Below are 18619 nucleotides of genomic sequence, written 5' to 3' on the forward strand. Positions count from 1 at the left end.
GGGGCAAGGGGCTTGCAGGTCAGAGGCAATTTGTTGTTGTTGTTTCATGGATCTCCAAGGCATACTAATTAAAACTTAAAATGTAACTTTGGCTCTCACACAGCCCCAATAAAATGTTTTCCTTTATAAAAAGTTGCTGTGTTCATGGATCTCTTCACAGCAACAAAACCCTAACTAAGACAAGGGGCGACCTGATTCTATATTCCTGTGCCATGGGCACTTGCATATTTGACTTAAGAACAAAAATCGCTTATCCCTTTCTAGGCAAGAGCTATGTCTTTTTTTTTTAAATATTTATTTATTTATTATGTATACAATATTCTGTGTTTATGCCTGCAGGCCAGAAGGGGGCACCAGACCCCATTACAGATGGTTGTGAGCCACCATGTGGTTGCTGGGAATTGAACTCAGGACCTTTGGAAGAGCAGGCAATGCTCTTAACCTCTGAGCCATCTCTCCAGCCCCTGTCTTTTTTTTTTTAATATTTATTTATTTATTATGTATACAATATTCTGTCTGTGTGTATGCCTGCAGGCCAGAAGAGGGCACCAGACCCCATTACAGATGGTTGTGAGCCACCATGTGGTTGCTGGGAATTGAACTCAGGACCTTTGGAAGAGCAGGCAATGCTCTTAACCTCTGAGCCATCTCTCCAGTCCAAGAGCTGTGTCTTTGTGTTGGCAAATTACCGGTAAGTGTCAAAGCCAAACAAGAGGCTGAAGATGTGGTTCTGTAGTAAGATGCGCACACTGTTCCTGCAGAGAGCCAGAGTCTGGTTCCTAGCACCCACGCCCACTGTCCACAACTTCCTGAAACCCTAGCTCCAGGAAATTGGACACCCTCATCTGGCCTTGGAAGCACATGCAGTGACACACATATTCTCTCCCCTGACATACACATAACTAAAAATAAAATATTTTAAAAATAAAAATAAAGGGGCTGGAGAGATAGCTCAGTGGTTAAAAGCACTGACTGCTCTTCCACAGGACCCGGATTCAATTCCCAGCACCCACATGGCAGCTCACAACTGTCTGAAGATTCAGTTGTAGGGGATCTGACACCTTCACACCAATGCACATAAAATAAAGTTAAAATAAACCATAAAAAATAAAAATAAAATCAAACAACAAATTTTTTGACAAATTTGAGCAACAAGATATTTAGGGGCAGTGGCACTTAGAGACATACTACAACAAGCCATATCAGCTGTTTTTGTTAAAATGTTTTGACTCCTCACTTGGGCCCACAGGGTAAATGAAAATAGGCTAAGAGCCTAGTATTTCTGCCTTCATTTTGTGTCTGTCTGTCTCCTTTACTTTAACTGAAGGCACATATTGATCATTATCCTAACCCTTTCTTAGATGAGATCCCAGGAATCTGGCAGGACAGCTCTCCCCAATCCAAACAACTACCATAGTAGTGAGGCTGCACCATCAGCAATGAGTAGATTAACAACTTTAAATGCATTGGGGGCTGGGAATATAGCTCAGTGATAGAATGTTTACCTAACATGCACTAGGACAAGGCAGCTGAGCAGTGGTGGCACACACCTTTAATCCTAGCCCCCCGGAAGCAGAGGCAGGTGGATCTCTGAGTTTGAGGTCAGCCTGGTCTATAAAGGGAGTTCCAGGAAAACCAGGGCTGTTACACAGAGAAACCCTGTCTCGAAAAAAAAAAAAAAAACAGAGAAAAAAAAAAAAAGCTAGTCAGGTAGTGGTGACACACACCTTTAATTCCAGCATTCAGGAGGCAGAGGGAGGCAGATCTCTAAGTTTGAGGCCAGCCTAGTCTACAAAGCAAGTTTCAGGGCAGCCAGGGCTACACAGAGAAACTTGCCTTGAAAAACACAACCAAAATAAATAAATAAGCAAAAATGCAAGGCCACCCGGGGTAAATGACAACTCCACCTTTAAAAAGAAAAAAGAGCTGGGCGGTGGTGGCACACGCCTTTAATCCCAGCACTCGGGAGGCAGAGGCAGGCGGATCTCTGTGAGTTCGAGACCAGCCTGGTCTACAAGAGCTAGTTCCAGGACAGGCTCCAAAACCACAGAGAAACCCTGTCTCGAAAAAAAAAAAACCAAAAAAAAGAAAAAAAAGAAAAAAAGAAAGAAAAAGAAAAAAAGAAACAAACAAAAAGGAAGTTAGAGATGTACCTGAATTGGTAGAGTGCATTACCTACCAAGAACAAAGCCATGAGTTAGATTAACAATAGCATTGCATAAAACCAGTGTAATAGTGTAATGTCACATGCCTGTGATGGCAGGAGGCATATTTCAGAATAAGGATTTCAAGTTCAAGGCCAGTCTGAGCTATATTAGACCCTATCGCAAAAACAATAGAGATAAGAAGACTCAGTGGGTAAAGGTCCTTGCTAAGCAATTGCGCAAGCCTTGTAACCTTCGTTTGATCTCAGGAACCCACATAAAGGTGGAAGAAGAGAACCAACTGCAGAGTTGTTCTTTGACCTCCCCGTGTCTGGGTGTGCGTGCCTGTGCGTAGAGGGAAGAAAATGCCGCGGACAGTAGGTGCACGGAACGATTTGCGGTCTAGAAAAAAGAACCCTTAGAGAGGGTCTCCTTCTGGTCAGGTGACCAATGTCTCCCTTCACAGTTTTCTGGGGTCAGTATTGCAACATGAGACCCAAGCTATCATAACAGTACCATGTCAAAATGCTCGGCTCCAGCACTAGTGGGCTCTTTGCTGGAAAGGAGCAACACCGGACGCCACATTCACGTTGCTAAGCAATTAACTCAGGTAGCTTGACCAGGTCACGCTGGTACGCCCCTTCCGCCGACAGGAAGTGACGCACAGCGCTGGTGGGGTGGAACTAAGGAGGAAACCATAGCCTCTTTGGGGCGGGGCTTGCTGCAGGGCAGGTCTGGGGCGGGCCCTGTGGGGGCGTGGCACGCTGCCCTCCAGGCCCGGGCGGGTCCGGGCCGGCTGGGGGAGGGCGCTGCTCTCCTACGCAGTCTGTCCTTCTGCTCCAGTGCTCTCCACCCCGGCTGCTTGGAATGTGGATCCCGGACTCCAGGGACCGCAGTTGAGCCAGCTTTGGCAGTCCAGGACCACTTGCTGAGGAGCAGGATCTCCCGGACGCGTCCGAGAGCAGGTCGAGAGCCAACTAGGTAACTCTCACACGCGACCTCTTTCGGGCCGAAGCCGGCTGCGTTCGATTGCCAGGAGCTAGTCGGGGCCTGGAGCCGGTCCGGCCACCTGGAGAGCGGCGCACAGCTCGGGTCGGCCCCGCCTGAGCTCCCAGAGTAGCAGGGTCATACAAGGGGCCTGGCACCTCCGGGCGCGCGGAACTCGCCGAAACAAATCTGTGTTCACCCGTGTGTGTTCCCTGGAGGGCGCAGTGCTGACCCAGAGCGACAGGGAGTGACCTACCTGAGAGATCCTGGGCTCAGGAGGACATCTGCTAGTCTCGTGCAGTTCCTTAAATTCTGTCCCTCTCAGCAGGGCAATAGTGAGAATCAGTTTATATTCTTCAAGTTCAGGGCCAAGGCAGTGTGGTGGGTAACGGCATGGATGGTGATGGGGATGTCTTCATTCTTCACCCTCACAGTTCTCCCTGCTGCTTGTTTCTTTAATCTGATCACCGCCTCCTCCTGCTGCCTTGAACTGGAAGCAATGTTCCTGCTTGAGCCTTTCTGGTGCTGGGCTGTTCTTTCTTCTATACTGGCATTTTTCTCACTCCCCCTTCCAATTGCCTCCTTGTGCTGCTTATCAATTGCTTTGTAACAAAGAAACACAAAATTTAATGGATTAAAACAATCTTTATGCCAGCTGTGGTGGTGCATACCTCGAATCCGGAAGTTGAGGATGAGACCTAAGAATTCTGAGTTTGAGGTCAGCATTGGCTACAACATGAGGTCTTGTCCAACTAAATGCACAAAATAAAACAACATTTACAAGTTAGCACTTTCTGTGGGCTGCGAACCAGACGTAGGTGATGATGGCCCGTTGGCTCTCACTAGGTTGAGGGGATCTAAATCCAAGACAACTGACTCAAAAAGCCAGTGGCTAGTGTCCTCGATGCCCCTGGAATCTTTCCTGTTTTCTATTGGTAGCTGTCTTCCCTCATAAGGGAAATGGGGGGGGGTGATAGGAACTACTGTACTTTTTGTGACTCAGTTTTGAAGTCTAACACCCCCTCCACATTCTGGGAATAGGTACAGCAAAGAGTTTGTGAAATTTGTGTGTGTGTATGTGTGCATGTGTGTGTGTATATGTGTGTGTGTGTATGTGTGCGTGTGTGTGTGCGTGTGTGTGTGTGCGTGTGTGTGTGTGGGTGCAGGTGGGTGCGTGTCAGAGAAGACAACTTGTAGGAGTAGGGGCTCCAGGGATCCTCTTCTCCAGTCCTCCGGTGCTGGAACTGTGTGTGTTGCCATTCCAGTATGTTTGTGCACTGTGATCATGTTTGGTGCCTGTGGAGGTCCAAAGAGGTCATTGGATTCTCCAGAAATTACAGATGTTTGTGAACTACCATGTTGGTGCTGGGGTTGATCCTGGATCTTCTGCAAGAACAGCAAATGCTCTTAACTTCTGAGCCAACTCTCTAGCCCCTTGTGATTGTATTTTAAAACCGTGCTGCTAACCACACCTGTGGGAAGAGAGCGCCTACTCATTCCTCTAATTAAAGATGGAGTTCCACACCGAACATTCACACGGCTTTCATGTGAGAATGACTGACTAGACAGTTGGTCTTGGGACGGGGCTTTTCCGAGGGAAGAGAGTGTGCAGTCACCAGGATGATGTTGAGCACTTGGGAAAGGAGATTTCCCTGTAGAAAATTGAGGCGGTCAGCTGGGCAGTGGTGGCGCACGCCTTTAATTGCAGTGCTCAGGATGCAGATATAGGAGGATCTCTGTGAGTTTGAGGCCAGCCTGGTCTGCAGAGCAAGTTCCAGGACAGCCAGAGATACACAGAGAAACAAACAAACAAACAAACAAACAAAACCATTGCGGTGGACTTAACTAGAGAAAAATACGGTCACAGTACTAAAAAGAAGGCACAGGGCCAGGTGGTATTGGCGCACACCTTTAATCCCAGCACTCAGGAGGCAGAGGCAGGCGGATGTCTGTGAGTTCCAGGCCAGCCTGGTCTACAGAGTGAGTTCCAGGACAGGTTCCAAAAGCTACACAGAGAAACCCTGTCTCAAAAAGCCAAAGAAAAAGAAAAAAGAAAAGAAAAAAGGCACAAGTTGTCACTTCTGATTGGTGTCCCGTGTTTACAGTTGGCATTTAAAGCCACCTGATCCTGCAAGCTATAGGTTTTTTTTTGTTTTGTTTTTGTTTTTTTGAGACAGGGTTTCTCTGTGGTTTTGGAGCCTGTCCTGGAGCTAGCTCTTGTAGACCAGGCTGGTCTCGAACTCATAGAGATTCACCTGCCTCTGCCTCCCAAGTGCTGGGATTAAAGGCGTGCACCACCACCGCCCGGCTAGATTTTTTTTTTTAATGGCTAATGAACTCACGTGTTAGTAAGTGACTCTCCCAAGAGAGGCTGATGGTCATATTAAAGATTAGACATTCAGACATGTGCACTCTTATGTGTATTTTCTGCCACTCTGCTTTGTCCTTGGACAGGGTGAGCAGTAACTATAAGTTGTTTGTTTGTTTGTTTTCCGAGACAGGATAGCTTTGTAGCTTTTTTTTTTTTTTTAGTTTTTTTTAAAATATTTATTTATTTATTATGTATACAATATTCTGTCTGTGTGTATGCCTGAAGGCCAGAAGAGGGCACCAGACCTCATTTCAGATGGTTGTGAGCCACCATGTGGTTGCTGGGAATTGAACTCAGGACCTTTGGAAGAGCAGGCAATGCTCTTAACCGCTGAGCCATCTCTCCAGCCCTCTTTGTAGCTTTTTGGTTCCTGTCCTGGAACTAGCTCTTCTAGACCAGGCTGGCCTCAAACTCACAGAGATCCGCCTTCCTCTGCCTCCCGAGTGCTGGGATTAAAGGCGTGTACCACCACTGTCCGGCTCAAAAAGTGTGTGTTAAATTACTGGAAATCTCTGTCACGAGAACCCAGAGGGGAACCCTAAGCCACCGTGGTATAACGCATCACGTGAAGTGTCCCGGTGGGTTTTTGGCACATCTGTGTTCTACTTGCATTGTAGAAGCAGTAGAGGAAGAGGGACAGATGCGGGGGCAAGTACAGAACAACAGTGTGATGGGGACAGATTGTGGCTGTGAGACGTGGGAAGGGTGGCAGGCAGACAGGAGCCAGGGATGGAAGGACCTGGCGTTAGCCAAGGTTTTGACTTTGTTCTGAAGTGGTCATGACTCATTCTAGACTCGTAACACGACCAGGAGATATTTTTGGAACATCTGAGAGGGCTCCAGAAATCACTGTGAGAAGTTTTAAAATACAACCTAAGCGGTCGCCATGAGGAAGACCTAGGGTTGTTGAGATGGCTCAACCTGTAAAGACACCTGCCGCCAAGTCTGCTGATCTGAGTTGGATTCCTGGGTCTCACATGGTGTAAGGAGAGAACCAGCTCCTGCAAGTTGTCCTCTGACTCCCACAAATGCTGTCAGTGGCATGCATGTGCCCATATACATATGCACACTCATTAAATAAAATGAAATGAAATGAAAAATATAAAAGGGAGGGGCTAGATTGACAAGATAGGTGAGTTAGGCTCTACAGGGTTTCTTTTTTTTTTTTTTTTTTTTTTTTTGGTTTTTCGAGACAGGGTTTCTCTGTGGTTTTGGAGCCTGTCCTGGAACTAGCTCTTGTAGACCAGGCTGGTCTCGAACTCACAGAGATCCGCCTGCCTCTGCCTCCCGAGTGCTGGGATTAAAGGCGTGCGCCACCACCGTCTGGCTTCTACAGGGTTTCTTAAGTGTCCTGAAGTTTACCACACATCTCACTCAAAATTGATCTTGAAACCCACGCTCTTGGTGTGATGCGCTCCCAATCTCACTTGTAAGCGCCTTCACGGAACTTAGGTTTTTAGACTATAACATGTACAAAAATGCTGACTCCTAACTAAATAATCAGAAAGTAGGTGCTGACCACTCATGTGATTTATCTCTGAAGTGGAATACGTTTTAGAATGATCATAGGTTGAGCATGCAGGAGTCGTGTGTTAGTTCATTGGTGGAAACAGTTGGTTTTCTGTTGACCTCACTCAGTCTTGGTAGTTGATTCACAGAGCTGGTGTTCTCTATTTGTCTGTGAATGTATAGATGTGTTCATTAAGAAAGTCTTAAAAAAATGATGTGGCAGTCAGGCATGGTGGCACAAGCCTGTAATCTTAGTATTTGAGAGTCACAGGCACACGAATCAGAAGTTCAAGATCAGCTAGATAGCACATTGAAGGCCAGCCTGGGTAATAAGACCCCGTGTAAAAAATAAACAAAAATTTTAAAAAATCCAGAAACAGACAACAACAAAAATAGCGATAAGAATTGATGCAAAACTTCAAGTAAATTGATGCAAATTAAAGCTATAATTTACCTTAATAGTCCCCTACTAAATGTAGGGGTGAAAAGCAATAATACGGATTCATAGGGGAATTGCAGGAAATAAGTCTAATCTAGACTTCAGGAAAAAAGTTTATCCCTTGGGCTAATCTATAAGACTTACCTGAGACCGATTTCCTTCTGAGCTGAATATGGTCTGTGTGCACTGTGATACTTGGGCTAATCTATAAGACTTATCTGAGACCATTTTCTTCTGAGCTGAATATGGTCTGTATGCACTGTGATAGTTTTTGTCTTAGTCAGGGAACCGTGACCTTAAGATTTGTTCCGCTTTGAGAAATTATTGTGCCTCTGTTCTTTGTGTTGAGATTCCGCTTTGTGGAGAGAGTCAGTAGTGTTCGCTGTAAACAACAGAACACTATAACTATCTTTGTCTCACATCTGCTTGGCTCAGCTGGAAAACCCGGTGCTGCCTGGTTGGTTGTTGTGGGCATCTGTCTCAAACATCTCATATTTGAACCCAGTTAGACTACAGGGACCAGTCTTGGAGGTGGTGCAGGCCATGCAGTGTAAAAGACTTTCTTTTGTTCTTTTTTTGGGGGGTGGGGGTGGTTTTGATACAGGTTTCTCTATGTAGCCTTGCCTGCTCTAGAACTCTCTGAGTTTGAGGCCAGCCTTGAACTCAAATCCACCTGCTCCTGCCTCCCTACTGCTGGGATTAAGGTATTCAGAACCATGCCCACCTTGTTCTTGTGTTTTGTTTATTTGAGACAGGGTTTCTCTGTGTAACGGCCCTAACTGTCCTGGAACTAGCTCTTGTAGACCAGGCTGGCTTTGAACTCAGAGATCCTCCTGCCTCTGCCTTCTGAATACTGAGATTAAAGGCATTTGCCACCACTGCCTGATTTTGTTCTTATTTTTTAAGACGGGGTCTTGTTATATAGCCCAGGCTGAATTTCAGCTCACTGTGATGCCCTGGTTTAGCCTCCTGAGTCCTTTAATTACTGATGTACGGTCATGCCCGTATATGTAAATATATATATATATTTTTTTAAATATTTATTTATTATTATGTATACAGTATTCTGTCTGCTTGTATGCCTACAGACCAGAAGAGGGCACCAAACCTCATTACAGATGGTTGTGAGCCACCATGTGGTTGCTGGGAATTGAACTCAGGACCTTTGGAAGAGCAGGCAGTACTCTTAACCACTGAGCCATCTCTCCAGCCCAATATATATATTTATATTAGGGACAAGCTTTTGTTCACTCTTGCTGTAAGATTGGTTGGTGATGGTAGGTCAGGAATAAACTTAGGATCTGAAACAAGGAGACCGATTTATTATACTCATCTTTTTGTCCAGAGACATGCTCCTTAAAATCTTGTGCCGAGCTGGGTGGTGGTGGCTCACTCCTTTAATCCCAGCACTAGGGAGGCAGAGGCAGGCAGATCTCTGTGAGTTCGAGGCCAGCCTGGTCTACAGAGTGAGTTCACCCTGTCTCGGGGGTGAAAAAAATTGGCCCAAGCCGGGGGCAGTGGGGGCACACGCCTTTCTTTAATCCCAGCACTGGGGAGGCAGAGGTAGGTGGATCTCTGTAAGTTCGAGGCCAACCTGGTTTACAGAGTGAGTTCTAGGACAGTTTCCAAAACCACACAGAGAAACCCTGTCTTGAAAAACAAAAACAAACAAACAAAAACAACTTGTTGTGCCCATTTCAGTTAAATATATTTGAGTGTTCACTGTGTGTGGTTTATGGGACAGTGTCATAAAATTGATATGGCAGAAGATGAGCACGCATAGAATGCTTTGAGTTGGAGATGTACCACACACACAAGTTATAAAAGAAATATACTGAGTTTCTGGGGCAAGAAGAGATTAACAAGGGTCAAACCAAACTTTTCTAACAAACTGAACTTTTCTAGGACTTTATGCTTCTCAAGCTGAATGAAGGGGTAGATTCAGGTTCTCTCTCTCTCTCTCTCTCTCTCTCTCTCGTGTGTGTGTGTGTGTGTGTGTGTGTGTGAGAGAGAGAGAGAGAGAGAGAGAGAGAGAGAGAGAGAGAGAGAGAGAGAGAGAGAGAGAGAGAGAGAATAGTTAGATAATGAGTATCAGGAAGTTCCCAAGGGACACAAGCTAACACATGCGAAGACAGAAAGTGGAGCCAGGCAGTGGTGCACACATCTTTAATCCCAGCACTCAGCCCTCGGGAGGCAGAGGCAGCTGAATATCTGAGTTCACTGCCAGCCTGGTCTGCACAACGAGTTCCGGGACAGCCAGGGCTGCACATAGAAACCCTGTCTCAAAACAGCTGGAGATAATGGCTCATGGGTTAGATGGCTGAGCAGTTAAGAGCACAGGCTGCTCTTGAAAGGACCCAGTTCGATTCCCGGCCCTTGTGTGACAGCTCATAGCCTTCTGTAACTCCAGTTACAGGGGATCTAATACTCTTCTGATTTCTGTGGGCACCAGGCACAAATGTGGTACACAAACATATATGTATAAACTGTGTTTTAGATCAAAATGCTTAATTTTGAATGCTAGATCTTTTTGTCTAACCTCCTTTATTCATAGAACTTTTGCTTAAAAGAATGAGTTTGCCATGGTGGTGTGGGCCTATAATTCCAGCACCTGGGAGGTAGAGGCAAAAAGATGAGGAATTCAGGGTAAGTTCCAAGCCAGCCTGTGCAGAAAAGAAAAGGGGCCTTGGACAGTAGAGGACTTGCTGTGAAAGAATGAGAAGTTGAGTTTGGATTCCCAGAAGGTAGACTCCATGTTGACCTCTGGCCTTCACATGCATGGATACACATGCACAATAGCACACACACACACACACACACACACCACAACACTTAGATTTTTGATAAGGTGCTAGGAATATATATAATATATATATATATACACACACACACACATATATATATGTGATTGTGTTTATGTATATGTATATATGACCCTTTGCTTTCAGATCAGTAGAACTGCCATTGCAAATTATTTGCTCTGCCCATCCTGGGGATTTCAAACCTCCCATAAATTTGAAGCAAACATAATCAGATTCGTTTTTATTTTTAATTGTCTCCGACTCAGAAACTCAGAGCCCTTAGAGGAAGCGTATTTCGTTTCCTTTCTGCATCCACTGTGTTTATGAGCTACACAAGCTCTGGCACAATTTTATTGTTCTTTCCCCACAATCAGCGTTTTCACTCAGGTCATGATAGTCTGCGTGCTACTGGAGGACAGGTGTGGCAGCCCATGGAACAGAGAATGAGTGTCTAATTTCCTGATAGTCCGTGGAGCCAGGGGACAATCTCTCTGAAAAACTATCAAAGGCGTTGTCTTGCTTCAAGCTATCTTTTGTTTTGTCTCCCCCCAACAATGATATATATCATAGGGTTGGGATATAACCTATTAGATGTTTGCCTTTTTGGCGTGCATAAAGCCTTAGTTTCAGGGCTGGAGAGATGGCTCAGTGGTTAAGAACACTGGCTGCTCTTCCAGAGGTCCTGAGTTCAATTCCCAGCAACCACATGGTGGCTCACAACCATCTGTAATAAGATCTGGCACCCACTTCTGGCATGCGGGCATACATGGAGGCAGAATGTTGTATACATAAGAAATAAATAAATAAATCTTTAAAAAAAAAAAAGCCTTAGTTTCAATCCCCAATCCCTGGTGCTGCAAAACTTGTATGTGTGTGTGTATGTGTGTATTTGTGTGTTTGTACATGTTCATGAGTGTGCATTGGGAGGCTAAATTGACATCAGGTAACTTTCTAAGTTCTCCACCTTATTTATTTATTTATTTATTTATTTTCTGTATGCAAGTGCTTTTTCTGTGTGTATGTTTGGGCACCACCGAGTTTCTGGTGCCCATGAAGGTCAGAAGCAGTATTGGGTCCCTTGGAACTGGAGTTATAGATTTGTGAGCTGTCATGTGGGGGCGAGCAATTGAACCTGGGTCCTAGCAATTGAACCTGGGTCCTCTGGAACAGCAACAAGTGTTCTTAAATGTTGAGCCATCTCTCCAGGCTTAACAATAAATTACTAAGAAGTTTATTTTAAAACAGTTTTTTGGTTTACATGTATTTTTGCCATTTATTAAAATGCAGGTAGATTTGCATACTAGTGAGAATGATGTGTTTGTTTATCTTTCCTAAGAATTAAAATTAGGCTGAGGCTGGGGGTGACACCACACACCTTTAATCCCAGAGTTTGGGAGATGGAGGCAGGTGGACTCTCTGTGATGTCATGATGTCTCGGCCAGCCTGGTCTGCAGAGTGAGTTGGAGGCCAGCCAGGGATACACAGTGAGACCCTGTCTTAAAAATAAATAAGTAGCCAGTGTGGTGGTGCACACCTTTAACCGCAGCACTTGGGAGGCAGACAAAGGAGGATTTCTGAATTTGAGACTAGCCGGGTCTACAGAGCGAGTTCCAGGACAGCCAGGGTAATGTAGAGACTCTGTCTCAATAAATAAAGTTAGCTCAAATATTCAATACTGCACAAGACAGCATCTTCAGAACTTTCTGAGTTGGATGATGTTTTTATTTTGTATAAATGCATGATTAAAAGTGCCAGAAGTCATTTAAGAAATTATGAGAAATTTGGTCCCAATTCTAAAATGGAATTCTTTGGGGATTGTTTTCATTTTAAATGCAAGGTACTTCTGTTAGACCCTGAACTTGCTATGTAGCCAAGGCTGATCCTGATCCTTGATGCTTCCTGCCTCCCTCTCCCAACTGCTGGGGTTCCAAGTGTTTACCACCGTGCCTGGTCTTGTTTTTCTAATGACCAAATGTACTGACTCTGGTTGTTAGTGTAATCGCCGCAGTGTGGCAGGGACGGTGCCAAGCTCGGTTTCCTTGGCAGCCAGGCCTTGTAATGCTTTGTCTGTTGCTCCAGGTATTTTTAATGACCACAGCAAATGAAAACGTTAATACCTTTCTGGTAGTGCCGAGCAAATTTCTGAACCAGCCTCTTGCTGCCTGTGTGAAATATGAACTGCCTGGCTTTGGTTTGTTGCTCTTGGGGCCTTTAATAACTACCTTTTTTGTTGATGTCTGAGTAGAGTCCCCAGAATATTCTTCCTAGGGATCCTATGGGTGCCATGAAGGAATTTCTCAACAGTATTTTTGGACTTTCCTTTCCAAGTTAAGCCTGCACTCACCCGTTCTGCAGTAAGGCATTAAGCCCTGTGTGGAGAGTACTTAGCAATGAGAGGACGGGCCATCTGTCCCTTTGGTGTTTAGGCTGTCACTGTGGTCTGGCCTATGTGATCCTCGGTGACTGTGGCCTTTGCTCTCTGCTCTGAGGATTTGGTAATCTCAGTTTTGATGACTTAGGCTGTATGGTTTTTATCCACTTTGAAAAGAGAAGTGATTGCAGCGGTGGCTTCAAGAAGCCAGTAATTCTGCTGAAACAGAGCTGCAACAGGCCAGTGGCTAGGCTGTTCTTGGAGTATGTCCCTAAGTTACTGAAAAACTCCTCCAGTAATGATATTCTTCCATCCACAAGCAAAGCCAAACAAAAGGTTCCTGTTTTTGGAGAAAAGCAGTTTCATAGAACTGGGGGCTTGAAGGCGTTGGCTAAGGCGCCAGGGGAGCTGGTTCTCCCTCCTGAACTTGTATGAACCTCTGACTTCACTTTTTTTTTTTTTTTTTGTTTTTCAAGACAGGGTTTCTTTGTAGCTTTGGAGCCTGTCCTGGAACTAGCTCTTGTAGACCAGGTTGGCCTCAGACTCACAGAGATCCTCCTGCCTCTGCCTCCCGAGTGCTGGGATTAAAGACGTGCGCCACCACCGCCCTGCCCACCTCCTTTTGTTATTTGTGTTTTATTTTGAACTAATGATGCATTCAAAAGCTATTGTAAAAATCATGTAGTGTCTTGGCTCCCCGCGCTTGGATGGTAATGGTCTCATGGACCGAACGTTGTCCTGTACAGAAAGATATTTGTTGCACAGTGTATGTTAGTTGGAGGCCAGCTTGGTCTCATCAGCCTGCCAGCTTTTACCGTCTTCGCGCAGGTCCAGCTGCATAAACCTTCACTCTAGGTGACACTGATGTGCCAGCCTTACGATCAGGATGCCAGTTCATACCTCGGAAGAGACACGCCCTGCCCTGCTATACCGTACCTCTTACCCCAGGCTGCATGGGAAGTCTTGTCCCGCAGAAGTAGATGCCCAGGGGAGCTGTGCAATCTGCTCACAGAGATTCAGTATAGGCTGTGATTCCCGGGGAAACAAGCACTGGGCATAGAACACTGTCTTTTACTGAGGGAGAAGGAAGCTGTCATCTCTTCTGTCTGGCTCAGGTGCACTTTGGGGATAAATGACATTATTTTTATTTGATTTGGGCCCACAGTCTTCCCCAGGGCTTGGTTCTGTCAGAACAGGAGTCTATAAAGAAAGATTCCGGTAGAACTGGAGCAATGACTTGATGATGGAGAATACTTGCTGTCCTTGCAGAGGACCTGGGTTCAGTTCCCAGCACCCACAGGGCAGCTCACCACCATTGCAACTCCAATTCCAAGGGGATCCAATGCCCTCTTCTAGTCTCTGTGGGCATCAAGCAAGCATGTTGTATATAGACATACATGCAGGTAAAACACTTATACACATAAAATAAAAAAAAAATTTAAGACTGGTGTTGGTGGCATACACCTTTAATCCCAGCACCCGGACAGCAGAGACTTTTAAGCGGGATGGAGAGATGGCTGAGGGGTTAAAGCACTGGCTTCTCTTCCAGAGGTCCTGAGTTCAATTCCCAGCAACACATAGTAGCCCATAACCATCTATAATGGAATCTGATGCCCTCTTCTGGAGTGCAGGCATATGTGCAGACAGAGCCATCAAAGGCCCTGAGTTCAATTCCCAGCAACCATATGGTGGATCACAACCATCTGTAGTGAGATCTGGCACTGTCTCTTGGAAAGTGAATATATATAATATATATATATATATATATATATATATATATAATAAATAAGCAACAAAAACAAGAAACAAAGAACCCAGGTTCAATTCCCAGCACCCACATGGCAGCTCACAGCTGTCTGTAACTCCACTTCCAGGGGATCTGATACTCTCACACAGACATACATGCAGGCAGAACACTAATGTACATAAAATGCAAATAAATAACTAAATTTAAAAAATAATTAGAAGGCAAGCTAGTTAAGTTCTTGTTATTTATTATGACTCTGTGTGTGTGTGTGTGTGTGTGTGTGTGTGTGTGTGTGTGTGTAGGGGGAGCATAAATGCCCTGGCTTACACATGGAGGTCAGAAAATACGTTTTGTGAAGTCAGTTTTTCTTTCCTTTCACTTCCAGGGATTGAACTCAGTTCTCCGGGCACATGGCATACACAGCAAGTGCCTTTACCCACTGGGCCATCCTGCCTACTCTCAGTTCCTTTGCTTTACCCTTGAGTACCTACCAAGGTTTCTGTCTACTGGCTATTTTCCACGGGATGCCTTCAAATTTCCAAAGGCTTCCCAGTAGAATATACTATCTCCCTTCTGTGGATCATTTGTTCTGGATTCCAATATAAAAACAGCCCTGTGAAGCCAGCCTTTGTCTGGGGTGAGGACTGTGGCCTTGGGGCGTGGCCAACGGTCACCGCAGGAGGCCTGTGACCAAGTGGGTAGTTCTTTAGAACTTAAACAAAGTTCTTTAGCTCTTTCGGACTTAGAAACCCAGGGTTGACATGTGTATATATGCTGTGACTTCTTTTGTACTAGCTCAAAGTAGAAACAACTCAAATATCCTCTAGTACGCAGTACGCGTCTGTTCAAACTGCAGCATCCACACATGGGCTGCTCAGCCCAGAACGGGAAGAGACTGATAATATCTGTGGCAACTTGGGTGGACCTTGTCATACTGAGTGGAAAAAAACAACTTCAAAGTTCGCATACCGTGATCCACTTATAAAATGTTCTCTGAAGACAATATTTAGAAATGGAAAGTTCAACCGGTCTTAGTGGGTGTGCCTTTAATCGCAGCTCTTAGGAGGATCAGGAGCTTAAGGTCACCCTGAGTACATAAGCAACTCCATACTAGTCTAACTTAACAGGAGCACCTTTACTAAAAAAAGAAAAATGTAAAAAGATCGCTCAGCAAGTAAAAGTACTTGTCATATAAGCCTGGCAACCTGTGTTCAATCCCTAGAAGCCACAATGAAGAGAACTCCTTTTTTTGTTTTTTGTTTCTATTTTTTTTCTATCTACTTTTGTTTTTTAATTAAAAAGAAAAATAGGACTGGAGAGATGACCCCATCATTCAAAACAGCATATGCTCTCCCAGAAGACCCAAGTTTGATTTCCAGCACCCGCATGGCAGTTAGCAACCCTCTGTAGCTCCAGTTCCAGAGGCCCCCACACCATCTCTGGCCTCCAAGGGTGTGCGATGCATACACTACATACAGGCAAGACACTCATCCACATAAAATATGATTTCAATTTTTTTGTTTGTTTGTTTTTTTCAAGACAGGGATTCTCTGTGTAACAGCCTTGGCTGTTCTGGAACTAGCTCTTAGATCAGGCTGGCCTTGAACTCATAGAGATCTATCTGCCTCTGCCTCTGCCTCCCAAGTGCTGGGATTAAAGGCATATGCCGCCACCACCACCTGACTTTAAATTTTTTTTGTTATATAGTTTTCTGCCTGCATGCCAGAAAGGGGTACTTGATCTCACTATATAGGTGGTTGTAAGTCACCATGTGGTTGCTGGGAACTGAACTCAGGACCTCTGGAAGAACAGCTAGTGCTCTTAACTTCTGAGCCGTCTCTCCAGCCCAGTTTTAAAGTTTTTAATAATTTAATAATGTGTATGAGTGTTTTAATAATTATGTATGTGTATGAGTGTTTTGCCTGCATGTATGTCTGTGACCCACACACGTGCATTCTGACCCAAGGAGGTCAGAAGAGAGTTGTGGATTCCCTGAACTGGAGGTATAGTTGTTAGGCACCATATGGGTGCTGGAAACTGAACTGGGGTTCTCTACAAGAGCATCAGGTGCTCTTAACTGCTGAGCTGTCTCTTAAAAGCATCTCCTGGCCCAGCAGTGGTGGCGTACACTTTTAGTCCCAGCACTTGGGAGGCAGAGGCAGGCAGATCTCTGAGTTTGAGGCCATCCTGGGCTACAGAGTTAGTTCCACTACAAGTTCCAAAGCTACAGAGAAACCCTGCCTTGAAACCCCGTCCCCAAAGAAAAAGGAAGGAAGGAAGGAAGGAAGGAAGAAAACACAGTTCTGATATATGGAAATCTAAGACAAAATTCTGAAATAGTGGGTAAGAGTCAGTCATACATTTATGTTCAATATAGCATAAATCCATAGGCTTATATGTAAATAATTCAAAACTAATGTTTAAAATGGAAATATCACAGCTAGTAATGACAGCACACTGTATCTAAACCAATTGGGCAGGTGTGCATTTGACAGACTGTTTGGAAAGTCAGAACTAAAATAAAAACAAAATAAAAGAAACTCAAGCTATTAGGTACAAATAAGGAAGCAATTTAGATACAGAAAGAAAGAAAGAAAGGAAGGAATGAAGGAAGGAAGGAAGGAAAGCAGATATCAAAGTGATAAAGCATTAGAGTGTTTCTCAAACCTGCCTCCACCTGGCTGCGTGAGCCACAGCACGGTTTTACCCTTCTGTGTGGCTCATATGTGTTCATGTGTGTGCATGCTTGGAGACCAGGCGTCATTCTTCAGGAACTGTTCACCTCTTTGAAGACCTTGGCTGGGACTTGGTGGACTCCATTTTGACGTGGCTGGCTAGCCGGAGTCTCAGGTTCCACCTGACTCCGCCTCCCTTCCACCTGACTCCGCCTCCCTCCCACCTGACTCCGCCTCCCTAGTGCCCGGTCACAAAGCTCACCAGCCTGCTCAGGCTCTCCACAGACCTGAGGGTCAGCGGGTCAGCTCCGGTCCTTGACTGCCTACCCAGTTCCCATTCTTTTCTTTTTTGAGACAGCCTCTCAGGCAGCTCAAGGTAGCTCCCTATATAGAGGAGCTGGCCCTTGACTCACAGAGGTCTACCTGCCTCTGCTTTCTGGATGTTGAGATATAAGGCCTGAGCCACCACACCTGGCTTTTCCTGAATTTTCCAGACTGGGTTTTACGTATTTAGTTAACCTTAAACTCATTAGTCGACGAGCATAGCCTTGAACTTCTGCCCAGGCCTAACTAGTGCTGGGATCACGTGGGTCAGCCACGCCCGAGTTCTCTCACCCTTTTAGATGGAACCATTTCTAGCCTGCACCTTTAATCCCAGCACTCAGGAGCTCTGGCAGAGCACAGGCAGGCGGAGCTCTGTGATTTTGAGGCCAACCTAATCTACAGAACAAGTTCCAGCACAGTCAGAGCTACACTGAGAAACCCTGTCTCTAGGGGGAAAAAAAAAAAAAAAACCATTTCTGCACTACTTCCTACAGCCATTTTATCGCATAATCTTGACTAGGGCGAATCTTCAGTGCTCTTTTCTGTCGAATCAGGATTTTCTGGGAAAGCTGCTTATGGTGTTTTCAGCAGCCTCACCAATGCTTCCACTCCAGGTGCCCAGCACAGCGCTTGAGTAACTGATGGAGAAACGTCGAGGTGAAGTTCTGGGTCTTTGTTTACAAGGCTGTGCCCAAACGATCCCCTTGTCTGCCAGTCTTGACCGCCCCTCTGCGGCTGCTCACATTCACCTCAGCCCCTGATGGAAACTGAGTAACAGAATCATCGCTGTTTCTTTTGGTGACAACAACAGGATTAAGGCCTGGGCTTGCAGCATGCCTGCCATGTACTCTGTCTCTTTCTGTAGGCCACACTTCCAGTGCGTCTATGTGCAGGCCCCTTCCCCTGGGCCCTTTGTTTCCTTTGACACAGGTCTCATTACAGACTTGCTATGTAAAGATGGTGTTGATGTTGCGCTTCTGGTCATTTCCCCCACACCCGTCAGTTAGGATTGCAGACCTGCATTGTCTGGGTCATCACTGATTTATTCATTTATGTATCTTTTTTAAATTTATGCTTTATTTTATTCTGTATGGGTGTTTTACCTGCATGTATGTCTGTATACTGCATGGATGCAGTACCTATGGAAGCCAGGAGAGGGCATCAGACTCCCTGGGATTGGAGTTACAGATAGTTCTGGGCCAGCATGTGGGTGCTGGAAATTGAACCTAGGTCTTCTGGATAGCAGCCAGT

General features: G+C 45.3%; 1 protein-coding gene across 1 annotated transcript in view; it reads left to right on the forward strand.

Annotated features, from left to right (window-relative positions):
- Window positions 1–2922: 2922 nt before the first annotated feature.
- Window positions 2923–18619, forward strand: part of Fam234a (family with sequence similarity 234 member A) — a 29962-nt gene continuing 14265 nt past the window's right edge. Inside the window, exon 1 of the mRNA XM_041676467.1 lies at window positions 2923–3125. The gene's annotated coding sequence lies outside the window, so the exon portion shown is untranslated. The remainder of the gene's footprint in view (window positions 3126–18619) is intronic.

Source organism: Microtus oregoni, unplaced genomic scaffold (assembly GCF_018167655.1).
Source record: "Microtus oregoni isolate MIOR12 unplaced genomic scaffold, Mior012 000027F_ref0000203, whole genome shotgun sequence".
NCBI classification, from domain to species: domain Eukaryota; kingdom Metazoa; phylum Chordata; class Mammalia; order Rodentia; family Cricetidae; genus Microtus; species Microtus oregoni.